We start from the raw sequence: 27,284 nt of genomic DNA on the forward strand, positions 1-27,284 counted from the left end.
TTTTAAGAAATGTTTTATTTCTGAGACAGAGAGAGAGAGAGCACTCCAACGTGCACACACACCCGGAGAAGGAGCAGAGAGAGGGAGACAGAGTTTCCAAAGCAGGCTCCACACTGACAGCAGAGAGTTCAATGTGAGCCTGGAACTCATGAACTGTGAGACCATGACCTGAGCCAAAGTCGATGCTTAACCAACTGAGGCACGCAGGGGCCCCATGACTTCTGTTTAAAATGTTGCTGACTCTTTAAAAAAATGCTTTGTTTTTCCAATTAAAAAAAATTTTTTTTTTCTCATAGGGTGAGAAACTGACTGGTTGGCTCTTGATCTCACCTCAGGTCATGATCTCACATGGTTCTGGTTCTGCACTCACAGCACAGAGCCTGCTTGGGATTGTCTCTCTCCCTCTCTCTCTGCCCCTCCCCCATTTTTGTGAACACTCTCTCTCAAAATCAATAAACTTAAAAATATTTTTTCTCTTAAGCTTACTGATTTACAGCAATTTGATAAAATATACCTTTGTGAACAAATTGAAACATTTATCTTTTGTTCCTACCTAATGTCTCCAGAATTCAGAAACTGTCAGATGAATGTTCTTATATATTTTTTTTAAGATTAAAAAAAAAAAATTTAAAGATTTTATTTTTAAGTGATCTCTATACCCAACATAGGGCTCAAATTCACAACCCTGAGATCAAGAGTCTCATGCTCCACTGACTGAGCCAGCCAGTCGCCCCGAATGTTCTTATATTTTACTTTTTTACAAGTTATTTATTTATTTTGAGAGAGTAAGCTTGTGTGCAGAGGAAGGGCAGAGAGAGAGGCAGAGAGAATCCCAAGCAGGCCCCACACAGTCAGCACAGAGCCCGACATGGGTCTCAATCCCATGAACCATGAGATCATGACCTGAGCCGAAATCAAGAGTCAAAGGCTTAACGGACTGAGCCACCAAGGTGCCCTTCAACTGATCTTCTCACTGCACTTATATAAATGATCAGGCCAAGGTGTTTTGAAACTAGACTTATTTAGCAAATAGATTAGTATTAATTAGGCTATCTTTGGTAGAATGAGGGTGATTATAGAGAGAAAATATGTTTCAATAACACACCAAGTAAATATTAGATTCTAATACTGTTTCTTATAAACTAGACCAGATCCTGATTTCTTCTAGTTTTTTCCAATGCCTGGCTACCGTCCTCCAAAGTAACATTTCTGAGTCTTTTCCCATCTTTCTGAGTTGGATACATTTGAGAACTAAGACTATCCTTTCTCCTGAAGCCCTGCGAACTAAATAGGAATGACTTAATGTAAACTTCAGAGAAATCTCCACAGTAGCTCCCATACAGACAACCTTTATGCCTGTTGCTCTGTGGGCCTTTCACAAAGATCACCACAGGCCACCTGGCTGGCTCAGTCAGTGAAACAAAGGAGTTTTGATGTCAGGGTGGTGAGTTCAAGTCCCACATTCAGTATAGAGCTTACCTAAAAAAAAAAAAAAGAAAGGAAGGAAGAAAGAAAGAAAGAAAGAAAGAAATTAGGTTTCCATAAGTATGTAATTCTAACAGAAAGAATGTCAAATAAACTTCTCTTTAAAAAAAAAAAGAAAAATGAAAAAAGATCACTACAAACACTTGAACTATAAACCGAGAAAATCTATCAGACTGCCACCACCTGCTGTCACTCTATCCACAGATGATTCAGGCTTGACATCTAGAAATCTCAACTGGATACCCTCAGAACTCACAAACTGGTTTATAATTTGATCCAATCATTAACCATTTTTTTTCTTTTGTTTCCATAGAAATGCCTCTTATTTAAAACCTGATTGCTTAAACCATAGGCCCAACTTTGAGAACACAGCTGCATCACTGTCTCCTGAAATGGGTCTAACTGAACTGACTTATTGCAAGGACTGGTCCACCAAGACAGAATGATCTACCTGCTCAACTTTTATACGTGAAGCTTAAGGGAAGTGTCAGAGGAGGGAACTACAGGGGCCAAGGGCAGTACGCTCCAAGATGGCCCACTCTGGCATGAACATTATTTCGAGTCAAAAGCAATCAAAACCCAGCAGGGTAAGGAAAAACTCTTTATCCCCCCTCAACTGCCTGCTGGTACCAGAAAGACAGCTATTTACAGAGATTCCTCTCTACCTAAGAAACTTATCCACATAATAAGACAACTTTGTTTTTTTTGCAAAACAAAACTCCTCTCACCTTTCTGTTAATAAGTTTTTCTCCCCCTTTGTATCCTCAGACCCCTACCCTGCTCCTGAGCTCATATAGCCTCATGTTGCTTGACTATCTTTGGAATTTCCATGTCTGTGGATTCCCCCATACCTATGGAGTTAAATTTGATTTATTCCTGTTAATCTGTCTCATGTCAGGGCACCTGGCTGGCTCAGTCAGTGTAGCATGTGACTCTTGATCTTGGGGTCATGAGTTCAAGCCCGACACTGGGTGTGGACCTTATGTAAAAAAAAAAAAAAATTCAATCTGTCTCGTGTCAATTTGATTCTTAGTCCAGCTAGAAGGATCTTGAAGGGCAGAAGAAATTTTTCCTCCCTGACACAACCTTTCAAATTTACTCATAATATCCTTAGCTTGGCTAAAAATGTAGCTTTCTTATGTAAGTCTGCTCTGATCTAACTTAACAAGCTTCCATATTCTAGGTGGAAGCTGGGAGGAGGGACAAGATCAAGTTCAATTTATTTTTTATTATTTTTTAATGTTTTTTTTTATTTTTGAGAGAGAGAGGGAGCATGAGCATAGGAGGGGTAGAGAGGAGGCACAGAATCTGAAGCAGGCTCCAGGCTCTAAGCTGTCAGCACAGAGTCCAACGCGGGGCTCGAACTCACACAAATGGCTCATGACCTGAGCCAAAGTCAGATGCTTAACTGACTGAGCCACCCAGGCACCCCCCAAGTCCAATTTATTAACCTCAATTCAATCCTATAATTTAAAATGTTTTTGTAGGTGAACAGTCTCTACTTGGATAACTCTGTTAAGAACTCAACCTCTAAGATTTCTACCCCTCCCTAAGCTCCTCTCCAAGAAGACATCCAGGTGTGAGAGGGAGTGTGGCTTTCATGACCTCAAAATGGCAAAGGGCAGATGTTAATCCTCCCAAAGAAAAGCACAATCCAGACCTCACCCCTTCTGTCTTCTGCTTTCCCAGCAACCTAGCTAACCTACTTTCTGCCCTAGTACTTTAACCTGGGAGGAGATCGGGACAGTTGTGTCTTGTGACTTCCCTCCCAGACTCTACTCCCCTTTTCCCCTATAACTGACCCAGAATTGCTTTTCCCTTCATTCTTTACAGCCTGGAGTGTCTCCCTTCCATTCTACACTCAGGCCCTATGTATTAAAAAGGAAGCTTTGTCATTTGGAAATCCCTTTCTCCAAAAAGCTTGGGTTTTATGTACATTGTCTTACTAAAAAAAAGTGAAGAAAATCAGCTTTGAAACTCAAAGCGGATGAATGGCCTCTCTGTTATGAGCAGCACCTGTCTGTCCTTTCTTTCTTGGGACAGTAAGCTTGATGACTCTATCAGAAGGCTAACAAGAAATAGGATTTAAAGGGGGGAATCAAAATGCATTGACATAATTCCTATAAAATATGTTCCCCAGAGAGGTGAAATTGCATGAACTAAAGAAAGGAGGTTCATTTTCTTGAAAGGCTGGTGAGATTCATCTCCTTTTCTTCATAGAGACAAAGTTTAACTTTGAAAAACATGACCGTAATGAAAATATAGGATGATTACGTGTCACAGGTTTTATGCATTAATGAAGAAAGAAGGAGGATGATAAATCTGGGACAAAGGAGAATTTGAAAGACAGAGATTTATATGTTCAAAAAGGGAAAGCATGCTAAAATAAGTTTGCTAAATTAGAAGCAAAATAGGACCATAAAACCAGAAATTCTGCACAGAAATCTTTTGCATCTCTCCTGGACAAAAATCTACAAGTTAACATGTCTGAGCTTTAATCAAGCAACAGTGCATTCCTCTGAAGAACTAAATAATCCTTGGGTGGGCCTATTAGATAAAGACCTTGAAATAAAGCTTTAGTCCAACATTCAAAGGACAAGCAGTCATCCTTTTGCTTTTGTTCCAAGTGTTGGGTAACTTTTCTTCACATTATCAAGTGTTGCATACACTCCACCCACCTTAACAGATACAAACTCAGTATGGTGGAAGCTGATGAAATAAAGAGCCACGAATGGATTTATAAAGAGTCTACAGAAATAAAACATGTGGCTTAAAGCAAGGCCAGTTTTTGGCCTTAGAGACACAAATGAATAGGTATCTTTAAAAACCTAAAATGGTGATGTTGCCCCCAACCTACAGATTTTAGAGATATCTTATTACTCACAAATTACCCTTTCCTTAGCATCATAATCTAGATATATCTAACTGGGTATAAATGATTCCATTACCAAAGCAGATTAATCAGGTTAAATGAAACCATAAGGGCATGTGATGATTTTTAAACGATAGGTTACATAAGTTACCACAGCCCACTTAACATATGCTATCCTATTAGTTTACCACAGTGACAAACATGATTTCATCAGTAATGCATATTCAGAGTTGGCTTACCTTTAAGGATTTTAGCACAGTTCACATATAAACCACTCTCCAACTGAAAGTAGTTTCCAAAACAGATCTGGTTTTTAAAAAGTTCATAACCGCTCATTTTTAATCCCATCCTCCCCATTCAGATGGTTATTGAAGTATCCTCTTGATTACAGACCAATGAAAGAAAATGAAGATTATAAAAGAACAAAGTCTATCTTGACTAGCAGTTTCCCCATGGAATTTTATTTTCTGAGTAGAGCACTAGATCATCTGATTAAAAAGCTCAAATTTTCTGAAACTTTCTATTGATGTCTATGGTGTGTAACATGAGCACGTTTCCATATTAAGGTTATTCAGCTGTGGAAAACACAAGAACTCATTCAAAGCTTTTCCTTTAAAGGTTGAAGAAACCTAAGACCACATGTTGGTGCAGCAATGAGAAATCTTTAAATGTCTGTCAGCAACTGGTCGGCATTGGGTTTTGTTTGGTTGGTTTGGTTTTTTTTTTTTCTTTTTTTTTTCCTTTTTGTCCTGCAGGAAAGCAAAGACAAACATTTCAAAAAGCATTGTAACTCAAAAGAATGACCAAAGCTAAGAAATTTAAGTAAGCGTGTCACAAACACAGGAACATGGATTTTGTTGGCTAATCCAAATAGATAATTAATCATGTTCCTGACAGTGTGGAATGCAGATTTGCCTGCTATTTGCAGAAACATTAACAAGCAGGCCAAGGGCTTTCTTGATTACTGGAAACTGGAGTGGCTTGAGGAGCTGTAAGTCAGTGATTTCAAGATCTACAGATTTTTTGGACCAGTAAAATTTCAAAATAATGTTGAAGACCAACATGGTGTTAACTTCTTATTTAGCCAAATAATATTGGGGGAGATATCTTAATATTTATAATTGATATCCAATTATAAAATAGCCTTAAAAAAACAGGTTGGGTTTTTTGGGTTTCTTTTTTGAGGCTAGTTTGTAAATGGATTCACCAGTAGATTTGGGGGTCAAGATATCTTTAAGGTAACCTTAATTTCTTTCCCAAACCTTGCCTTAGTGACTAACAAGCACATTCAAGTACCTGCCATCCATGACTGATCAAAATGAATGCTACTCCTGAGACAAGTGAATGTGACAGGATTAGACTTTGACTCTAGATAGGGTCTTGGTTCTTGAGAATTCCTCCTTAGGATCATCCTGTCTTGAGGATTTTTTCAAATGGTGAGGAGATGGGAGATGTAAGCATTAACCAAATTCTGACTGAGTCATGTATTTGGCTTTCTTCTGATCTACATGACCTTAAAACAAAAATCAAGTCAAATTGCTTGAATGCCTATTATTAAGAGTGTTGTGCTGAGCTTTGGGGCAAGATTTCTCAAACTTAAGTCTTAATAAATAGAGCCTGAGAACTTTCCAAAAGGGCAGACTTCTGGGTTTTGGTGCCATAGGTTCTGAATGAAGTTGAGATGGCAGCCCTGTAATCCCAATTTTTAAGAAGCATAATGTGATTTTGATGCACCTGGTCCATGGACCCCCATCTTGAGAAATGTTCTAGGAACTCTGAAGAAGTAATACTTCCAATTTCAGTAGTGGCACACTAGCTAATTCTGATCACCCTTCCTGCTGAACATAATTTACTAAAAATCTTCTTAGAAGCATCAAAAAGCTAACAAAATGGGAATGCAAGCTGGTGCAGCCACTCTGGAAAACAGTATGGAGGTTCCTCAAAAAACTAAAAATAGAACTACCCTACGACCCAGCAATGGCACTACTAGGTATTTATCCAAGGGATACAGGTGTGCTGTTTCGAAGGGACACATGCACCCCCATGTTTAGAGCAGCACTATCCACAATAGCCAAAGTATGGAAAGAGCCCAAATGTCCATCGATGGATGAATGGATAAAGAAGATGTGGTATATATATATAATGGAGTATTACTCAGCAATCAAAAAGAATGAAGTCTTGCCATTTGCAACTACGTGGATGGAACTGGAGGATATTATGCTAAGTGAAATTAGTCAGAGAAAGACAAATATCATATGACTTTACCCATATGAGGAATTTAAGAGACAGATGAACACAAGGGAAGGGAAGCAAAAATAATATAAAAACAGGGAGGGGGACAAAAACATAAGAGACTCTTAAATATGGAGAACAAACAGGGTTACTGGAGGGGTTGTGGGAGGGGGGGATGGGCTAAATGGGTAAGGGGCACTAAGGAATCTACTCCTGAAATCATTGTTCCACTATATGCTAACTAATTTGGATGTAAACTTTTAAAAATAAAAAATAAAATAAAAAAGCTAACAAAACATTCACAAATTACTAGGATGAGATCTGGAAGAAAATGGAAATGCAGAGGGGTGAGCCTGGCCATTTTCAAACATGTTTACCTTAGGGTCATTAGCTGATCCTGAAGAGACATTTGAGAGGGTGAGCTGTCTGTTAGGCAAACTTATGGGATTAGGGAGACAAAAGTCAGATCAGGACCTGACAAACGTGGACACCTGATAAACCACACCCTGTTCCACATGCACACAGTCCCCTACGAGTAAGGGTGAACTGGAAGTGGCTTGCTAAGAAAATCTCAAATCTTGAACTTGAACTAAAGTGATCCTGGAAAAAGCAAATGGCCATTCTCTCTAGAAGAAACATCAAACTGGGCATCAGTTTTTTCTACAAATAATTTTTCTAGCACATAGTCAAAGATAACTAAGTCTTAATAAGAGATAAAAAACCATGAGCAAGAACCACTAGAAAAAATTAACAGCAAAACATGGGTAAGTTTAAATGAACATTGACTATGAAACTGTTATTATGATGTCCTGTGGAAATAGATATTTAAAATGCATGACAATAATAGCATAAAAGTTTAGGAGGGGGTTAAATATTCTAAATTTCTCACATTTAGAGGGGAGGAAAGATATCACTTAGCATTAGATATTTATAAGTGAAGGGTACATGCTATAACTAGGATAACCACCAAAAGAATAGAAGAAAAGTCGAGGATATCTAAACTAAAAGAGACTTTAAAATTGAATGATGAAAATTACCAATCCATGGGCACCTGGGTGGCTCAGTCAGTTAAGCGTCTGACTTTGGCTTAGGTCATGATCTCATGACCTGTGAGTTCGAGTCCCCCGTCAGGGTCTGTGCTGACAACTCAGAGCCTGGAGCCCGCTTTGGATTCTGTGTCTCCCTTTCTCTTTGCTCCTCCCCTGTTCATGCTCTCTCTCTCTCTCAAAAATAAATAAACATTAAAAAAAATTAAGAATAAAATTATCAGTCCAAAAGAAGTCAAGGAAGAAAAGAAAATGGAACACAAGACAGGAAAAGTGTCTAGGTGCCCCTGGATTGCACTTTGGGTTGTCTCCTGAGGGGAGAGATTAATGTATTCTATGTGTGTAAATAAAGGTATGCATGGGTATTTATTTAGATGGCCAGGGCTTTAGAAATGTCAAAGTTTGCTAATTGTTCCCTGTGTCCATTATCCCTTTCTACATTTTAGTTACAGAGCCCCTGTGAGCGTGAGCTCATCACATGGCTGCCCACCAAGATACTACATTTCTCAGTCTCCCTTGAAGGTAGGTGTGTGGTCGTGTGACTGAGTTTAGATGAATGGGATGTGAGTGAGCTCAAGTAATGTGTATTTATCTTTTTTTTTAATTTTTTAATGTTTATTTATTTTTGAGAGAAAGGGAAACAGAGCGTGAGTGGTGGAGTGCCATAGAGAGAGGGAGACACAGAATCCCAAGCAGGCTCCAGGCTCTGAGCTGTCAGCACAGATCCTGACGTGGGGCTCAAACCCACAAACTGTGAGATCATGACCTGAGCCGAAGTCGAGCGCTTAACCACCTGAGCCACCCAGGAACCCCAATGTGTATTTATCTTTATTAAAGATGAAGCTTTGGGGTGCCTGGGTGACTCAGTCGGTTAAGCTTCCAACTCTTGATACCAGCTCAGGTCATGACCTTGTGGTCAAAATCTGCGGTCATTAGATTCAGCCCCCAGTCGGGCTCTGAGCTAAGCGCCGAGCTTGCTTGGGATTCTGTGTCTCTCTTCTGCCCTTCCCAGCATGCGTGCACTCTCTAACTCTCTCAAAATAAATAAATAAATCAACATTTTTTTTAAAAGATGAAGTTTTCTTGGGGTGCCTGGCTGGTTCAGCCATTAGAGCATGCGACTCTCAGGGTTGTGAGTTCGAGCCCCATGTTAGGGGTAGAGATTACTTAAAAAATAAATAAACAAAAAAGATGACGCTTCTTGCCCTGATTTTTCCCACACCAATTGGGAAATGGCAATGATTGGAACAATCCCTTGGGTCCTAAGAGGCATGCCAAGAATGTCAGACCTCACTATCAGTCTATGTTCCTATATATCTTTATGGAACAGAGCTGCCCTACAGGCCCTGAACTGTTATATAAGAAAGAAAGAAACTCCTGTAATCTATAGCTATTGTACTTTGGAGTTCCTTTGCTACAGCAATCTTGCCTGTGTCCTAACACAGAGATGTGTTATGGAGTAACAAAGGTTAGTGGGAGAGGTGAGGGTGAGGAGGAAGCTGTTGTTGTGAGCCTTAATAGCAAGTTTAGGAGTCAGGCTTCAAGGGGATTGGTGAGGTGCAGCACTGCAGAGGGACCACCAGGTGGTGGTACTATTGGTGGTGGTGGGGAAGCTGATTAAATGGCTTCAGCCACCTCTTGTGATTTTTATAATTCTGTATCTCCAGAGATATCTTTCTCCAGAATTCCATGCCCTTATTTCCAAGGGCTGGCCAGACTTTCTCTCTGGAGGTCAAATAGGCTCCTCAAATTCAACATCACAAATCTTAGCTTTCCTCCCCAGAGAGCCTTTTCTTCTTCTTTGTGTTCCCTATTCTGGTTAATAATTGCTCCCTTCAATACCACTCTGCACTCAGTTGTCCTCACTAGAAACTAGGGTCACCCTTGATTCCTCCTTCATCATCACACAGAGTTTCTTATAGAGATAATCTACTTCCATTCTTTTTATTCATTTTGCTATTCTCATTGCATGAGATGTTTTGATTTGGGTCTCCATTATCTCTCACTTCAAATGTTGCAGTATCCTCCTTCCTAACTGATCTTTAATTCAGTTTTGTGTGTGTGTGTGTGTGTGTGTGTGTGTGTTTGTTTGTTTTTTAATTTGAGAGAGAGAGAGTGAGAGCATAAGCAGGGGAGAGGGGCAGAGGGGGAGAGAGAGAGAGAGAGAAAGAGAGAGAGAGAGAGAGAGAGAGAGAGAGAGAGAGAGTCTTAAACAGGCTCCAGGCTCAGCTGGAGCCCAATGCAGGGCTCCATCTCGTGACCCCAGGATCATGACCTAAGCCGAAATCAAGAATCGGATGCTTAACCGACTGAGCCACACAGGTGCCCCTCTAACTGGTCTTTCTCATGTTTCACACTGCTCTTAGGCCTATTTATCCAAAACAAGCTTGACCATGTCACTTCAGCCTGTTTGTACACTTTCTCCCTTTTCTTATAAGCCAAGGAGCCCAGACTCAGTACAGATCTGGTCCCCTTTCAAACTCCTATCAAGCCCCTTAATATGCTGGGTCTGAGCACACTGGGCCTTGTCAGTGTCCTCTCTACCTGGAGTGTTCTTGTCCTGTCCTTACTTAATGGACTCATACTCAGCCTTCAAAACCTAGCTTAAGTATGACTCATTGGAAAATTTTTCCAGGATCCTCTGGCTTAGTTACTTAGTTATTCCCATCTCAATAACTGAAGTTAATGAATTAATTAAAGATAGAATACTAAGAACTCTCTCAAAATAAGTAAATAAACTGTAAAAAAAATTGGGGGGCACCTGGGTGGCTCAGTCAGTTAAGTGTCTGACTCTTGATTTGGGCTCAGATCATGATCTCACAGTTCATGAGTTTGAGCCCCACATTGGGCTCCTCACTGACAGTGCAAAGCCTGCTTGCAATTCTCTTTCTCTCTTTCTGTCTCTGCAACCCCCCCACCATATGCTCACTCTCTGTCTCTCTCTAAATAAATAAATAAACAAACAAACAAACAAGTAGACTTTAGAATACTAAGAACTGAATCCCAAAGAACACACCTAGCAAAAAAATACACAATTTCAGAAGTATAGAATTTTACAACAGGAAAAGGAACTTATAGATTTTACAGATTATTTTGATGTGTTTAGCATTTATTTATTTATTTATTTATTTATTTAAGAGAAGCACAGGGGAGAGGGGCAGAGGTTGAAAAAGAGAAAGAGAGAGAGAGAGAGAGAGAGAGAGAGACAATCTCAAGCAGGCTCCATGCTCAGTTCAGAACCTGATGTGAAGCTCAATCCCAGGACCCCAGGATCAACACATGAGCCAAAATCAAGAGTTGAACACTCAACTGACTGAGCTACCCAGGTGCCCTCTTTATTTATTTATTTTACAAATATAAATACCTTTAATGAAAGCCAAGGGCAGTCCACAGAGCCCCGACAGCAGCTACCAGAGCAGAGTAGGAGGCAGGGATGCAGATTATCTTAATGTGTTTATAGACGAAGTTTAGAGAAGTTACATGACTTTCCCAGGATCAGGCAGCAGAACTAGAAGACATAGGTTTCTGGTTCCGTTTCTGATGCTGTTTTCCTACACTTTGCTGTGAAATTGTTAGAGAATAATTGAATAGAAAGGTTTGCGTGGAAGGTTGAGTTTAAAGTCTTGGGCATTTTGTCTTGTGGACTAGGTTGCATTTGGTATGAGATATGGAATGATGAAAATGTCAGTGTAACCTTGTCACAGAGATATTTATCTAAGTTATGGGCCATTTTCCCAGAGGGACAGATAGAGATCATGTGTACATACCAATGTGAACATTGAAAACCAGAGTGTCCAGTTCAGAGGCTCTAACTACTTTTTTGACCCAGGGGCCCTTTCGATCTGGCTTCTAGAATAATGCTTTTTTAAAAAAATAAAAAAAGATTTTATTTCTAAGTAATCTCTACACCCATTGTGGGACTCAAACTTATAACCCGAGATCAAGAGTCACATGCTCCACCGACCAAGCCAGCCAGGAACCCCATAATAATGTTTTTGAATGCATAAAACATCAGACATAGGAATATTGCTATATGTACTTCTTCATTTAATCTACAGAATACAAGATCTAACAGCAGTCCGATAACTACCATGATTTTGAAGTAGCAATGAGCATAAACAATATTTTGATATCTGCAGCAGTCATGTGATATAAATGTATTTGTGATTTCTATTGGTGACAAGTCACAGGACCTGCTAACAGGACTGTGGTTTGATACTTAACATTTGTAGTTGAAGGAGACACTTTTGTTAGAAATCACTGAAAATGAAGAGGAAATGTTTTTCTCTCAGATTCACTGATCTGCTAAACCCCAGGTTGAGAACCCCTGGGTTAGTCCAATCTCTTCACTTTAAAGGTAAAGAATCTTTTATCTGCAATATGTAAAATGAGTTCAAATAAAATTAATTCAAAGAAAACCGTTGATGGAGTCTATGCAGTTGGCCTCTCTCAAATCAGCATACTTCCCTTAAGGAACTTGGAGTTAAAAAAAAAAAAATACTTGGAAAAGTTGCCCTTAAACCATTTCAGCTTTTTTGAAGTATAATTGAAGTATAATTAACATATAATGTTACATTAGTCTCATGCATACAGCATATTGATTCAACAATTCTGTATATATACATACATATGTACGTGTATGTATATATATATGTATGTATGAGAGAGAGAGAGAGAGAGAGCAGGGGAGGGAGCAGGGGAGAGAGAGGGGAAGAGAGAGAATCTTGAGCAGGTTCCACACTCAGTGTGGAGCCAGACAGAGGGCTCGATCCCATGACCCTGGGATCATGACCTGAGCTAAAATCAAGAGTTGGACACTTAACTGAGCCACCCAAGCGCCACTGATTCAACACTTTTATACGTTATTCAGTGCTTGCCATAATAAGTATGGTCACCATCTATCACCAAACAGTGTTATTACAATATTATTAACTATATTCCCTATGCTATACTTTTCACCTTTGTGACTTGTTTTATAACTGCAAATTTGTATCTCTTAATCCTCTTCATCTATTTTGCCATCTCCCTCCACCCACCTCCCCTCTGGCAACCACTAGTTTGTTCTCTGTATTTAAGAGTATTATGGGGTTTGTTTGTTTGTTTTCTTTGTTCATTTATTTTGTTCCTTATATTTCACAAATAAGCTAAATCATATGGTATTTGTCTTTGTCTGTCTGACTTACTTCACTTAACATAATACCCTCTAGGTCCATCCATGTTGCCACAAAGACCATTTCTGCTTTCTGCTCAGGGTTCCTGGTCCCTAATGCCTGCTTGGTGCAAAGGCCCTTGGGGAAGGGGGGTTATAAGAACGATTTTCAACTTAGTATCTCAATGAATTATGGTGCCACCATACTAAGAACAAGAAATATGACACAATTAATTTTTGAATAAATGCCAATGAGTAGATAAATGATATATACAAATATCAAATCATTATGTTGTAGGCCTGAAACTAATATACTGTCATATGTCAATTATATCTCAATATAGAAAAAGGAATAATGTGACTATAGGTTTGGGATGCAAATTCACCTGAACTGTATTCTGGTTATTTTTAAAAAATACATTTTGTAGGGTGTGGAGTAAAGCTGTAAAATATTTTTTAAACCAAAGAATTGACTAAATGTGCCCAAACAACTTATTGGATTCATGTCTCTACCATTGATTTATAATGCCTCCTTTATCATGTATTAGATTATTAAATGTACTAGTATCTGCTTCTTGAGTATGTAATATGTAATTCTTTAATTCTTGTGCTACTCTACTCATGTGCTACACATAGGCTCATTTAATTGTATCTCTGAAATTTTGGACATTTGAACAACAATAATAATAACAATAAAATAATAATAATAATATTTAAAAAGATAATATTTAAAATATTAAATATTTAAAATAATATTTAAAATAATATTTTAAAATGCCCTGATAAAGAACAAAATACCTAGCCTTGAAGTGAACTGTCATTATCCCAAGATCCTGAGCAGCTGTGTTTTTCGAATCATTTTTGAGTACCACCAACAGTAAGAAATACATTTTTTCATTGGAACTTAGCACACACATGCATGCATACGCATATATGTGATTCAAAGAAAAGTTTCCCCAAACCGACCTCTCTCTCTTTTAAATTTTTCTTCCTCTTCTTCTCCTTCTCCTTCTCCTTCTCCTTCTTCTTCTTCTTCCTCTTTTTTTTAAGTATGCTCCACACGGAGCCCAATGTGGGGCTTGAGCTCTTGACCCCGAGATCAAGACATGAGTTGAAATCAAGATTTGGACTCTTAACCAGTGGAATCACCCAGGTGCCCCTAAACTGACCTCTCTTAGTAAGTGATGAGGCCCACTGATAACTTTTTTTTCTATGACATTCTATTCCATTCAAAGAAATCCTGGCCAGTGACCTGCTATTTATGACCAAAGATTAAATTACAGCTCATAGCTTGATAAACATTGGACTGGATGAATTCTGACATTCTATGAGATATGTATGGATCACATAAATAAGTACAGTAATAGAGGGGGCAAATGTTTTCAAGATATGCTTTTGTTTTATTTGTATCTCTAACTCTTTATTTTGAGAAGTTTTTTATCTACAGAAAAATTTGAAATAGTAAAATAAATGCCCTATACCACTCACCAAGATTGACAATTATTTTACCACATTCTCTCTTTCCCAATACCCCCACATGTGTGTATTTAAGTTTATTCATATTATTTTTGCTAAATTACTTGAAAATAATTTGTAGATGTTATTTTTTAATTTTTTTTTAAGTTTATTTATTTATTTTGAGATTGAGAGAAAGCAAGCAGGAGAGGGGCAGAGAGAAAGGGAGAGAGAAAATTCCAAGCAGACTCCACACTGTCAGCTCAGAACCCGTTGCAGGGTTCGAACCCATGAACTGTGAGATCATGACCTGAGCCCAAATCAAGAGTCAGGTGCTTAACTGACTGAGCCAACCAGGAGCACAGGCAAACATTATATTTTATCCTGAAATATAATATTTTATTTCATTTATATTTTTTTAAGATTTTTTAATTTTTAAGTAATCTCTAACATCCAACATGGGGCTCGAACTCACAACTCCAAGATCAAGAGTTGCATGCTCCACCAACTGAGCCAGCCAGCCACCCCTGGAATATAACATTTTAGCCTGTATCTCTTGAGAGTAGGGATATTTTGCTCCAAAGTCACAATATTATTATCATATACAAGAAACTTAACAATGCAGCAATATTATCTAGTATATAGATCACATTCACATTTCCCCAGTTGTCCTTCAAATGTCCTTTATAGCTATTTTTCTCCCAACTCAGTATACAAAGACCATGTAGTGACTCTTCCATATGAGACCCTAAACAAGAATTCCTGAACTGAGCCCAGTCAATTCACACAAAAAGAGGTAGTTTTAGATCTCTTTCTCTGTATGTAATCAAGAAATAATATATACACACACACACACACACACACATATATATATATATAATTTATTGACATGATTTTAAGCTTACAGAAAAGTTGCAGGAATAGTACAATGAATTCCAAAAAGTCTAGAGTCACCAAATGTTAATACTTTGCTATATCTGCTTTATTCCTCTTTTAGTCTCTATCATTGATCTACTCTATCGTTATCTCTCTCCCTCCCTTGTTCTTTTTTTTTCCCCTAGTTGTTTCATTTTTTTTTTAATTTTTATTTATTTTTTAAATTTACATCCAAGTTAGTTAGCATATATAGTGCAACAATGATTTCAGGAGTAGATTCCTTAATGCCCCTTACTCATTGAGCCCATCTCCCCTCCCACAACCCCTCCAATAACCCTCAGTTTGTTCTCCATATTTAAGAGTCTCTTCTGTTTTGTCCCCCTCCCTGTTTTTATATTATTTTTGCTTCCCTTCCCTTATGTTCATCTGTTTTGTCTCTTAAAGTCCTCATATGAGTGAAGTCATATGATATTTGTCTTTCTCTGACTAATTTTGCTTAGTTTAATACCTTCTAGTTCCATCCACATAGTTGCAAATGGCAAGATTTCATTCTTTTTGATTGCTGAGTGACACTCCATTATGTGTATATACCACATCTTCTTTTTTTATTTTTATTTTTAATTTTTTTTAGTGTTTATTTATTTTTGAGACAGAGAGAGACAGAGCATGAACGGGGGGAGGATCAGAGAGAGAGGGAGACACAGAATGTGAAGCAGGCTCCAGGCTCTGAGCTGTCAGCATAGAACCCAATGCGGGGCTCGAAATCACAGACCTTGAGATCATGACCAGAGCCAAAGTCAGAAGCTCAACCGACTGAGTCACCCAGGCGCCCCTATACCACATCTTTTTTATCCATTCATCTATTGATGGACATTTGGGCTCTTTCCATACTTTGGCTATTGTTAATAGTGTTGCTATAAACATGGGGGTGCATGTGCCCCTTCGAAACAGCACACCTGTATCCCTTGGAGTATGCCTAGTAGTGCAATTGCTGGGTCGTAGGGTCATTCTATTTTTAATTTTTTGAGGAACCTCCATACTCTTTTCCAGAGTGGCTGCACCAGTCTGCATTCCCATAGTTGTTTCTGAACTAAGAGTTAGCAGTAGTATGATGCTCCTTTATCCTTAAATATTTCAGTCTGTATTTCATAAAAATAAGAAATTCTCTTATGTAACCATATACAGTTTAAAAAACAATTAACATTTATACAATGCTATAGCCTAATCTCTATACTAGATTAAGATTTCATCAACTGTCCTAATAATGTCTTTTATAGCAGAAAACAAAGCCTCTAAAATTCCAAGATATGCAGTTGCCTTCAGTTATCTTGCCTCTTTAGACTTTTTAAATCTGGAACACTTTCTGAGTCTTTGTATTTCATGACCCTGACATTTTTCGAAAAACTCAAGACAGTTATTTTGCAGATGGCCTTCACTTGCAGTTTGTCTCGTGTTCCTCATGGTTAGATTCAGAGCATGCATTTCGGGCTGGCATGACCGTGAGGCCCGTGAGGTTGGTTCAGGCTGGTATCTGCCAGTGAGTAAAGTTACTGCTTTCACCTTTCTAATTAATAAATTTTGTTTAAAGAGATACCTTGATACTCAGTAAATATCCTGTTACTATCCAAACTTTCTCCTGCTGGTTTTAGGACTCACTGAGGATTTTTTTTTTTTAAGATTTTACCTTTAAGTAATCTCTACACCCAACCTGGGGCTCACACTCACAACCTCAAGATCAACAGTCATGTGCTCTACCCACTGAACCAGCCAGGCACCCCAGGACTCATTGCCTACATCAGTTATTATTATGACAATGGCCAAATGGCCAAATGGTGATTTTTATATTTCCATCATTCCTTCACATTTATTATCTGCCTTGCTATAGTAGGGAAGATTTTCTCCTCTTATTTATTTGCTTGGGTTTGTTGTTGTTCATTCATTTAAATGTGTAGTCATAGATTCTTACTTTATTCAATAAATTATAACCCTTGGGGCACCTGGGTGCCTCAGTCGGTTAAGCATCCAACTATGGTTCAGTTCGTGGTCTCACGGCTCGGTTCATGGGTTTGAGCCCCGCATCAGACTCTGTACTGACAGTGCAGAGCCTGCCTGGGATTCTCTGTCTCTGCCCCTCCCCCACTCGCGCAAGAGATCTTTCTCTCTCTCTAAAAAATAAAACTTTAAAAAACACTAAAAAATAAATTATAACCCTTAGTGTTATTTACATTTATGCTCAAATTTTTCCAGAGTTTTTCAAAATGGCTTCTGTGACCTTTTAACATGTCCCCACCATGTCTTGAGCACTTCCTTACTTTTTGGCACAAGATGATCCAGGCTTATCCTGTATTTTCCTTGCTCCAGTCCTAAAATCAGCCATTTCTCCAAGGATCCCTAGTTCTTTTTAGTGGAGAATGTTATTTAGAAACCAAGATCTGGGTTCTGGGTATGTTTAATTTTGTTGGGATTTGATTACTTCTAGACCCTCTCAGCAGACAGAGCTGGGAAATAGATACATGTATGTACATATACATACGTATGCATATATAACACATGTGTATTGAATACATACATAACATTCATACATATCTATATCATTTCTATTTCTAGCTGTCTCTACGTATTAAAACTGATACTTCTGGTTCCAATCCAACACAGCAGTTCCATAATTGTAACTACCTTCTCCAACAATGAAAATCTGGATCTCATCATTCACAATATATTGACTTATTCAGTTAATCCTAGAATGCATAGACAGTAGTTTCAGAATTGTGATCTCATGCCTATGCTAAAAAAGCTTTCTTACTAGAGTGCAATATTTGTTAAGAGTTCATTTTCCCTTTAGCCTTGAGAGCTTGTGGTCCAAATTCTGGGTATCAAAATTACTTTGATTAATACCTCCTTCCCCGATGTGACTATGTTATGCATTTGAAAAGTGCTTCTGTTTATTTGTTGTATTCAATTTTAAGATCCCCTAAATTGTTATTTTAAGCCACTAAATTCAGCAATGGATAACCAGCAACCATGGCACCATATCATGAGACACTTGATGTCAGTTCGCCCCATTATCATTAACGAAAAGTTGGATCATTTGGTTAAGGTCTCATGTACCAAATCACTCCATTATAATTATTCAGTAATCTGTGGGGTGTCTTATCTTTTTTCTTTAGTAAGTCTTGATACATGAACTTAAGACTGCCATAACTACAATCGAGGGACCCTACTTCAGAGTTACATTTTTCTCTTTGGAAATGCCTTCCTTAATACCATAGGAATACAGAGAGAAAGCTAGCACCTATTGACTGATTACCCAGCAGGTGGACTCCACAGCTTGCAGAGAAGGTGGAAACCCAGCTGTGATGAAAACACTTAATTCTATTTGTAGTTCAACAGAGTCTGTGCTTGAAACAGAATGCTACAAACTGTAGGTTTTCCAACTTGTGATTCTGATCCCAAATCATGAGATTTGGAGAAAGAAAAGAAGCAAAAAGCAGTCTTTTTATTTTAGGCTTTTCATAAGGAGCTCGGATCGGAAGCCCACTGAGAAAGAAGTCTATTAAGGACACTGCTTATCACTTTCAGAGTAACACAGTTGTTTCCTAGTTAGGACAAAGGTCCCACCATGTAAAATTAGTCTGTTCATGTTGCTTTCTTGGTTAAGTCTTTTGATTTCTGCTTTTAAATATATCGTCTGATCATATACAAGCAATTAAATCACAGTCCTTTTATATTCCAAACTTACAAACATTCATGGCTAGGGACACCTGGGTGGCTCAGTCAGTTAAGCATCTGACTCTTGATTTCGGCTCAGGTCATGATCTCACGGTTTATGAGCCCTACATTGGGCTCTGCACTGATGGCATGGAGCCTGTTTGGGATTCTCTCTCTCTCTCTCTCTCTCTCTTTCTCTGCCCCTCCCCTGCTTGTGTATGCACTGTTTCTCTTTCTTTCAAAATAAATACACTTTTAAAAATTTAAAAAACACAAATGTTTACGGCTATATCTCTGGTGCCTAGGATGGCACTTAGTAGGGGTTGAGTGTGTGCATACACGCATAAGTGAATACATGGGGATTCTCATTCTTTTATTCATACCTTACAGATTTATAGCCTGCCCACTGTCCTGTTAGATGCCAGGAATTACTGTAGGCATTGAATCACAAAGGTTAATAAAATACAGCCCCTGCTTCAAGGGCTCACAGGCTAGATGGAAAGAAACCTAAACAGTGAATTATAAAACTTGGGAGGGGGCAGACACTGATAGAAATATGCACTGGGTTTGTTGTTGTATTTATAATGTATTTATTATAATACACTGTCCATGTATTCACAGTTTAGACGCATCGAAGTATTATTCATGGGGAAGTGCAAAAAAAGAAAAACCACAGCATCTCAGCAAGCAGCACAAAGAACATATCACAATTCTAGAAAAGACAGGTGGAAGACACCACAGTCTTGTATACATATTTGTCAACGTCATCACCATCATCATCATTTTTTATTTTTTTATTTTTTTTAACGTTTTATTTATTTTTGAGACAGAGAGAGACAGAGCATGAATGGGGGAGGGTCAGAGAGAGAGGGAGACACAGAATCTGAATCAGGCTCCAGGCTCTGAGCTGTCAGCCCAGAGCCCAATGTGGGTCTCGAACTCACGGACCTCGAGACCATGACCTGAGCCGAAGTCGGACGCCCAACCGACTGAGCCACCCAGGTGCCCCCATCATCATCTTTTAAAAGGATTACTTGAATTAGCTGACTAGTACCTGGGGTAACCAGTGTTGCTAAACTGTTTCAGAGTAATGCACTTTTATAGGAACAGGGAAGAGAGGGGTGAGAAAAGGCCTCCTGCAGTTAACCTGAGTTAAAATTGTAAAATGCTTTTATGAGATTTTTCTTAGTGTAAATTGTAGTTTTAAAAATGAAGACAGTTGGAGAAGCACCTGGATGGCTCAGTTGGTTAAGTGACGGACTTCGGCTCAGGTCATGATCTCCTGGTTCGTGGGTCCGAGTCCCGTGTTGGGGTCTGTGTTGATAGCTCAGAGCCTGGAGGCCGCTTCGGATTCTGTGTCTCCTCCTCTCTCTATCCCTCCCCTGCTCGTGCTCTGTCTCTCTCTCTCTCTTTGTCTCTCAAACAAATAAACATTTAAAAAATAAATAAATAAAATAAAAATAAACACAGTTGGAGGGCACCGGGGTGGCTCAGTCGGTTGAACATCCAACTCTTGTTTTCTGCTCAGGTCATAATCCCAGGGTCATGGGATCGAGCCTTGCATCGGGCTCCACATTGAGGTGGAGTGTGCTTAAGATTCTCTCTCTCTCTCTGCCCCTCTCCCCCACACACGCTCTCTCTCTCTCTCTCAAAATAAAAAAGAAAAAGAATAAAATTTAAAAATGAAGACAGAAAAAAAAATTAAGACCGGGTGCCTGGCTGGCTTGATCAGTGGAGCATACAACTCTTGATCTCAGGGTTATAAATTCATGACCCATGATGAGTGTAGAGATCCAAAAAAATAAAATAAAATAAAATAAAATAAAATAAAATAAAATAATAAAATAAAATAACCGCCCCCCAAAAAAGTTAAAAATGAAAGTCAAAAAAGAAAAGTATTTACAAATCATGCATAGGTCCACCCATACATAATGGTAAACATCTTTGTTTATATGCTTATTTTTCTAGAACATATACATTTTAAAATACACAAAAATAGAACCAGTCTGTATATTCTCTTTTGTGACCTGCTTGTTCTCACTTAACAATACTCTGTGAATATGTTTCTGCATCAACAAATATTCTATGATTTCAAAGTTAAGGGAAGCATATATGGAAAGAGAGAATGTTGGAATAAAATTGCCGACTAAGCTACAAAGTTAGATACAAATGCAACTATTAGTATTGTCATTTTTACCAGGGGAAATCATTTACAGTTCTGCTAGACAGAAAAAATCACGCACAGTCTAATCCATCTTTTCTACAAGTTAACATGTATATATGTAATTTCATGGAATCTGGGCCCTATCAATAGTAATTAGTAAGTTAAAGCTCCATTTCTCTAGATCTACACTATTCAACATGGTAGCCACTAGCCGTATGTGGCTGCTGTGCAACTGACAACCTGAGTTGTTGTTTTTTTTTTATATCGTGCATGTGCCTCTCACCATAAATGATTGATTTTTGTTCAAGTATAATTAACATACAGTGTTATATTAGTTATAGGTGTACAATATGATTCAACAGTTCTATACATTCTCAGTGCTCATCATAAGTGTACTCTTAGTCCCCTTGGTTTTTAATTTTTTTAATGTTTATTTATTTTTGAGAGAGAGAGTGAGACAGAGTGTGAGAGGAGGAAAGAGAATGAGGGAGACACAGAATCTGAAGCAGGCTCCAGGTTCTGAGCTGTCAGCATACAGCCTGATGCAGGGCTTGTATCACAACCGTGAGATCATGACCTGAGCCAAAGTTGGACACTTACCTGACTGAGCCACCCAGGTGTCCCATCTTAGTCCCCTTTATGTCATTCATCCCTCCACTCACCTCCCCTCTGGTACCATCAATTTCTTCTCTAGAGTTAACACTCTGGGGTTTTTTTTGTTTGTTGGTTTTGGTTTTGGTTAGTCCCTTTTTCTCTTTGTTCATTTGTTTTGTTTCTTAAATTTCACATATGAGTGAAATTATATGCTTTTTTCTGATTGACTTTTTTCACTTAGAATTATACCCTCTAGATAAATCCATGGTGTTACATATGGCAAGATATCATTCTTTTTTATGACTGAGTACTATTTCATTGTATATATGCCACATCTTTATCCGTTCATCAATTGATAGATGCTTGGGTTGCTTCCCTATCTTGGCTATCGTAAATAATTCTGTAATAAATAAGAGTGCATATATCTTTTCAAATTAGTTTTTTCATTTTCTTTGGATAAATATTCAGTAATGGAATTACTGGATCATGTAGTAACTCTATCTTTAATTGTTTTTAATTTTTAATTTTATTTTTTTTAATTTTTGAGACAGAGAGCATGAGTGGGGAAGGGTCAGAGAGAGAGGGAGACACAGAATCTGAAGCAGGCTCAAAGCTCCAAGCTGTCAGCACAGAGCCTGACATGGGGCTCAATCCCATGGACCATGCCATCATGACCTGAGCCGAAGTCGGATGTTTAACGAACTGAGCCACCCAGGTGCCCCTCTATTTTTAATTTTTTGAAGAACCTCCATACTGTTTTAATTTTTTAAATTAAATTAAATTAAATTTTTAAGTTTTTATTTAAATTCTGGTTAGATAACATACAGTGTAATATTAGTTTTAGGTGTATAATATAGTGATTCAACATTTCCACACAACACTTGGTGCTCATGATGACAAGGCCACTCCTTAGTCCTCACCACTTATTTCGCCCATCCCCCACCACTTCCCCTCTGGTAACCATCAGTTTGTTCTCTATAGTTAAGAGTCGGTTTCTTGGTTTGCCTCTCTTTTTTTTTCCCCTTTCCTTGTTTGTTTCTTAAATTCCATATATGAGTGAAATCATATGGTATTTGTCTTTCTCTGACTGACATATTTCACTTAGAATTATATTCTCTCTCTAGCTCTATCCATGGTGTTGCAAATGGCAAGATTTCATTCTTTTTTTTTTACAGATATTTTTTAAGTGTTTATTTATTGAGAGAGAGAGGGAGGGAGAGGGGAAGGGGCAGAGAGAGACCAAGCAGACTCCACACAGAGCACAGAGCATGACACGGAGCCCGATCCCACCACAACCGTAAGATCATGACCTGAGCCACAATCAAGAGTTCCACGCTAAACCGACTGAGCCATCCAGGTGCCCCTTCACTCTTTTTTATGGCTGAGTAATATTCCATTGAATATATATACCACATCTTCTCTCTCTCTCTCTCTTTTTTTTGCCCCCTCAGATCTAGGGTTAGGGTTAGGGTATGTGCCAGGGTGTGGGTCTGTGCCTGGTATCCTGTAGTACAGAGACCTCTCCAGAGGGTTAGGATTAGGGTAGGGATTAGGGGTTAGGGGTTAGGGCTAGGGTTAGGGCTAGGGTTAGGGTGTATGCCTGGCATCCTATAGTTCAGGGACCTCTCTAGAGAATAAACCCCAAACTTCTGCTGGAGTGAGAATAGACATGGAAGCCTTCTATCAAACTGAGACAAGGAAGGTTTTGGGGTTTTCAGAAATATTACCCATTCTTAAATGTTTGGGGTCTTCTCCAGAATAACTAGGCTGCTTTTCAGCTTTTCTTATCATGTGTTCAGGAAATGTTTTAAATTTTATTTTATTTTTTTATTTTTAATTTTTTAGAAATTAAATTTATTAATTTTAGCTTAATTTTAATTTTCAATTAATTAATTTTAAATTAATTAAATTTGGAAATTATTTATTTACTTTGAGACAGAAAGAGAGGCACAGAATCCCAAGCAGGCTCTGCCCTGTCAACGTAGAGCCCCATGCGGGGCTCGATCTCACAATCCAAGAGATCATGACCTGAGTGGAAATCAAGAGTTGGACACTTAACGAACTGAGCCACCCAGGTGCCCCTAAATTTTATTTTAAAATTGAAATAGTGTAAACTATTTTTCCATTCCGTTCCATTCTATTCTTTTTGGGGGGAGATCAAACCATTTTATTCAAAGGCTTCGGGGAAAAGTCAAAGTGGAGTAGAAGGTGATCTACGTTCTCCGCTCAGCAGGAATCTTGCGAACCTCACAGTCGCCAAAAGCCCATTCAATTCTATTCTTTTGGTAGGACGACATTTCCCTTAAACTGTTGCAACTCATAGATATCGCTGCACTGTACTTTCTGGCTTTAGTAGGTGAGTCATCTCCAGTATTACACATAAACACATTATCACTCTAGTTAGGATCAGAAGATTGAGTAAATTCAATAATTCAGTAACTTCCTATGTACTAATTTAACATGGAAAGGTGTTTACTTGAACTTTTTATACAGAATGTACCACTTACACGGATGCATTCGTGAATCATAATTGGTAACTACACTGAAATATTTATGCTTTAAACTATGATGGAATTAAACTATTTTTAAAATAAGAAGTATGGACTAATTTTTAAGTTTAAAATGAAGGCATATCACTGAGGGAGAATTGAGTGGAGATGTAGATACTAGTAATGTGCTAGAAGAAGGAAAAAAGAAAGAGATTAGGGGCACCTGGGTGGCTCAGTCAGTAAAGCATCCAATTCTTGATTTTGGCTCAGGCCACCATCTCACGGTTCATGGGATCAAGCCCTGAGTCAGGCTTTGCGCTGATGGCATGGAGCCTGCTTGCGATCCTCTCTCTCCCACTCTCTCTGCTCTTCCCCCACTTGTGTTCTCTGTCTCTCTTTCTCTCTCTCAGAATAAATAAATTTTAAAAAGCACAAAGAAATTAGAAGACAGTATGTTTTAAGTGTCATGTAATTTGCTGCAGGAGAACAAAACAGAAAAGCTGTTTGTTGTTTTGTTGTGTAGAGACTGAATAAAGATAATAAAATGGACAATAATACGGGACATTTTTGGCAAATACAGAGCAAATTTGATGAGAATAGTCAAGAAAGAATCAATAAGATTAGTTGCCTGCATTCAAAATTGAACATTCAGTGAAAATTGTTTTAACAATGATAACAAGTTCTGAACTTGTAACTTTGGTCAGCTTGACAATGGTTTGGATTTTTGTGCATAAAAGAAAACCAGTTTTAAATTGCTCAGTTCTCTGAAACAGACTGTATGAAAAGCATCATGGATGCAGTTGTTAAAACTGTTCAACATATATGTGTAAATGTTTTGACTCATCACCAGTGGTTTTGGAACTGTTGAAAGAAGTAGACAATGATTTTAATGATCTTGTGTTTGTTGCCAGTGCTCGTTGGTTGAGCCACAGAGAGTTTTAAAACTTTTACTGTGCTGTTGACTGCAAGTCTAGATTTTCTTGAAACAAAAGGAATGCTTGCTAAATATTCATTAATAAAAAATGGCGATATGATTTACATGTTTTCCCATAGATATTACACTGCATATGAACAAGATAAATTTGAAGCTCCAAGGAAAGGAAAAGCTTATTTGGGATTTAACTAGACAGAAATAAGAATTTTTGTTAAAATTGACACTTTTCATGATTCAAGCCAATAATAATAATTTCCTACATTATTCTAACATGAATCAGTATGCAGATTTTAATTATAATAGGGTTATGTAAATTGGCTATAAAAACTAAGAAAAATTTTGAAGAATGCTCATTTATATTGATAAATTCAGCATTGGTTTTCAAATAGCACAATACCCTTTGAAACTAATACTGACTTGACACAAATTAATGAATTTACTTAGCTTGGAAAGATGTAGTTTTGAAGTCAAAGAAGTAGCAGAAACCCAAAGACAGTGAGGTCGTGGCAGACACAGGAAAAAGTTTTGAAAGATGTAAAATAACAAAGAAAGATGAAGTAGTAAAAGAACCAGAAAAAGTGAACAAAGATTGCCGAATGTAGTGAAATCCCAGGCATGTTGGGGGAAAAAGAATACACACACATACGCATGTACATGCTTACACATACGTGTGTGTTTGTATACCATTCATCACCAATGTGAGGCTCTCCTCATCCTGAGCAACAGGTGGGAAGGACAGGCAGAGGAAAGGTTGATTGATCCAGGATTGATCCAGGGTTTCGAGTGTGCAGGGACAGAGGACTAGGACTTGAGGACTTGACGGTGAGAGGACCAACCACAGAGAATGGAAAGGAGGTGAGTGAGAGAGTGAGGAGGAGATAGGGTGGTCCAGGGACTCACATCCAAGGTCCTGATGTGATCAAAGAATGGGCACAGCACACATATTCTGAGTGGCCCATGACCTGTATGTGACGCTGCCTCCTCTCCTGCCCTGCTCCAGGTATCCACAATTACTGAAGCTGAGATCAAGGAACTGACACAGGGCATTGGCCGAAATCTTCCACCCAGAAGCCCAACTCCTCCCAGGATGAGGCAGGCTTTGAGCTGAGGTCATACAGGTGTCAAAGTTGGCAGTGAAGGTGAGCTAGGACCTGGAGGCCTGGTAGAGTGGCTGGATAGGGCATGGACCTATTGGGGATTTTGATGAAATCTGTGAGCAATGGGCTGAAAGTATCAAAAAGGAGACCTTCCTGTTTTCCTCACCCCTGCACTTGAAAAGGCAAACTGTTTCCCTTAAGTCAAGCCTGCCTGTTACCAAGAGATTCAAGCAAGTCTTAGACACTGCTGTGTCATATATGCCTCAGGAGCATGGGGTTTTTGTCCTTCTTCTTTTTAACATTCTGTTTTCTGTGCAGTCACCATTTGATAACCTTATTTTGATAATAATTTTAACAGAAAAGTTGCAGAGTACAAGGAGCTCTTGTTTATCTTTACCCAGTTTCAACCATCATGGACACTTTATCCCATTTGCTTTATCGTCTCTCTCTTTCTCTGCATATATATATGCGTACACGTATCTATACATGCATATGTAATTTTTTTTCCAAACCAAGAGTTAGTCAGAGACATGATACCCCTTTACCCAAAAAGCTTCAGGGTGTAATTCCTAAGAACAAGGACGTTCTGTTACGCAACCGCAGTGCACTGATCAAAGTCAGGAAATTGAACATTGCTACAAAGTTATTTCCACAGTCCTTGTTCCACTTTTGTCAATTGTTCCAATAATGTCTCCTATGGCTATTTTTCTTTCCTGCTCCAGGATCCAATCCAGAATCACACATTGCAATTTAGTTGTTATATATTCTTAGTTTCTTTTCATCTGGAACAGTTCAGTTCCTCAGCTTTTCTTTGTATTTCTTGACCTTGACATTTTTTGTAGAACATGGGCAATTCATTTTGTGGAAGGTCCCTTAGTTTGAGTTGGTCTGATGTTTCATCATGATTAGAGGAAGGTTGTGCATTTTTGGCAAGAAGACCTCAGAAAGGATGTTGGGTCCTTCTCCGTATACCGCAGCAGGAGGCACGTGAGGTCAGGTTGGCCCAGTCAACAATCTTACCTTTACTTTGTAACAACAGCAGAACGTTCTTTTAGCTTTATTCTTCTCATTTGGCAGGTATCTTGCATTGCAGTATGATTTTCTGTTTTGCACGGGCATAATAATGTGAAGTTTATATTTTTGATTAATTGCAAATAACCAAAATGCAATAAACTGGTGTTTT

The 27,284-nt window shown here is 38.5% G+C and overlaps 1 long non-coding RNA gene across 1 annotated transcript; it reads left to right on the forward strand.

Annotated features, from left to right (window-relative positions):
* Positions 1-1,511: 1,511 nt before the first annotated feature.
* On the forward strand, positions 1,512-26,154 carry LOC102970057. The gene is made up of 3 exons (XR_445807.3): positions 1,512-2,072; positions 8,082-8,157; positions 26,005-26,154. It is a non-coding gene; the product is annotated as an uncharacterized LOC102970057 (long non-coding RNA).
* The last annotated feature ends 1,130 nt before the right edge of the window (positions 26,155-27,284 follow it).

Source organism: Panthera tigris, chromosome X (assembly GCF_018350195.1).
Source record: "Panthera tigris isolate Pti1 chromosome X, P.tigris_Pti1_mat1.1, whole genome shotgun sequence".
Classification (NCBI taxonomy): domain Eukaryota; kingdom Metazoa; phylum Chordata; class Mammalia; order Carnivora; family Felidae; genus Panthera; species Panthera tigris.